The sequence below is a fragment of the Triticum urartu genome, chromosome 2A (assembly GCF_056163025.1).
Source record: "Triticum urartu cultivar PI428250 chromosome 2A, HENAU_Tu73, whole genome shotgun sequence".
Classification (NCBI taxonomy): domain Eukaryota; kingdom Viridiplantae; phylum Streptophyta; class Magnoliopsida; order Poales; family Poaceae; genus Triticum; species Triticum urartu.
Window position 1 is genome coordinate 17,695,967 of NC_141874.1, and position 2,465 is coordinate 17,698,431.

The window sequence follows — 2,465 nt, forward strand, 5'->3', positions numbered from 1 at the left end:
CTAAGTCATATGCATTCTATTGAAACTGTCGAATGTCTTCACTGCGTCCTTGTCAGCAGAAGATAAAGAGACAACCATAAAGTCTGTTTTCAATGCTCATTCCTCCACATAAAATCCAGAGAAGTAGGAACGACCGCCCGACAATCCACGCGTGTGTGGGATGTGGAACTGCCCCCAAAATACCGCATGATGGCCACGTACTACTCAAATGCGAATCGCCAGGGGCACCTGAGTAATAGCGCAGTGCCGCCCCTGCGCCTATAAGTTCACACTTACCATGGTCATTATCTCCTCCTTCCACCCTCGCATGAACCCTAGCGCCACCGCTAGCTCTCGACGACGCCGGAGACGAAGCGCTTCGCTGCCGCAACCTCTCCAATGCCGTCCTCACGCCGACCGTGGACATCGTCCTCTCCGCCGTCGCCGTAGGTGTTTTCCGTCACCAAGTTAGGGCACGGAGGACTGAACTGCTCGGCATCAACTCCCTTCCGTCTAGTAGTTCCAGTGTGGTAAATAAAACTTTTTTTACAGCCCCTTTGATCTCATGGTTCTGTCACTTTCTACCATAAGAAGTTTCTCTTCACACTAGTTAGATCTCTCACTGCATCTCATAACATGCCTAGTATATTCACTTGTGCTTCATAAAGTAGTTAGATTCCTCACTTGTACTGATATGTGGGTTCGTACAAATCTGGAACCAACTTCTTATCTATGAGTGAATGTCTTCGCACGATGAGGTCAATGTCTTCTAAACTGATTAATCTTCAAAACCTTCTGAGAATGCATATGACCTCTTCCCCTTCCCTCACACCTTAATGCTGTCACAGGTACATGTCCGTGGGAGAATCCTTCGGTTCTCATAGTCTGCATTCATTTGCAGAATTCCTACAGCATCACATAAACTCTCCTGAAGCCAGTTCCTGTTGGTCCAGAAAAGGAAAGCCTTTGAAGCCTTTGAAAGTCTTGAAGCCTTTCAAGTTAAAGTTTATGGCTTCAGAAGCAGCAGCAAGGAAGGGGGGCAGACAGAGACGTGAGGGAACTTCCAAGGATCTGCCTGAACACTTGGCAGAAATGTACAAAACAGATCCAGAAGAGAGCTATGGGCAGCGCAAGACCGGAATCCAATGGATTCGACGCTATTGGGCAGAACGGTGGTTCAAATATTGCTTCGTCACTGAGGAGTATGCTGAGAAAAGTGCCATCAAGAGACCATGGGGGGACATCCGTTTCAAGAATCTCATGCCCAGGACCAGAGATGAAGCCATTGCTCAAGGCTTCTACCCATGCATGGTCCGAGGACCACAGCCTGATGATGCGCGTCCGTCGTCACTCCTCTGGTGTCGTGACGACAATCTGTTCAAGCGCAACTACCAGTTTGCCCAACAATCAGCGAAGCTGAACAAGAAGAAATTTGGGTTAAACTTCAACCCTGGTCCCTCCGCACCAAGGGCAGATGGCACACGCGACGCCGAACCCAATATCATCGGTCCGTTTGCCAACCTTGAAGGCCTCATCACCCACATCCTAGTCCAAGGGACTGCCGTGAATGACCCTCCAGCTGACTCTGAGTCTGATGAAGCTCCTGCTGTGCCAAAGCCAAAGCAGTCAAAGAAGCCAAAAGCTTCAAAGCCAGCCCCTGCCTCAAAAATCTCAAGGGCGAAGCCATTGAAAACTGCACCTCCTGAAGTCAGTGTGCAGTCTGAAGACGTATCCCGCGTCTCCAAGCCCCAGAAAGAAAAGGAGCCCCAGCAACAAATCGGCAAAGAGCTCACGGCTGCTGCCATTCTGCGCAGCGAAGCCACTGATCTATCTAGCGATGAAGATATTGGAGATGACGCTCTAGAGCAGCTTATCAAAAGCAAAGAAGAAGCTGAAATCTTCAACAATTTTCCTCTCTTTGATGTCGCCATCATCCACAACTTCATTGACGAATGGTTTGCCTCCCCAGACATAAGCTTCGAAGATCTGCAGCTGCCTGTCGGTCTCAGCGTCGCCTTCCAAGGCGCAATTGCTTCAGAACTTGCCATTGCTCAGCGCATAGTTGAGCTGAAGCAGAAAATTGATCATGAAAAGGCTCAGTTCAAGAAGCACATGGCCAGGCTCAGCATGAAAGAAGTGAGGAGCTTCAAAACCATGCTGCATGAGCTCAAGGAAAATTTTCTGAAGAAGCATGTTGAAGCTCAGGGCTCGCGTGAGCGGATGAAGTCTCTGACAGAACGATGTGTGCAGGCCTACAATGAGGCCGAGAAGCGCAAGGCACTTGGGCGTCCTGGCATCGACCCCAAGATGGCCGCGAAGAAGAAGAAGCAGCCTGCTGTGAATGAACCAGAGGCACCAAGGCAAGAAGCTGTTCCGATTGTCTTCCCCACCGCCACGGCTGGCTCGAAGCCAAAGAGCCGGTCAACCGCTTCTGAGCTCAAGAAGACACGGAATGCAGAGGCTGAAGCTAGAAAGAGGAAACACTC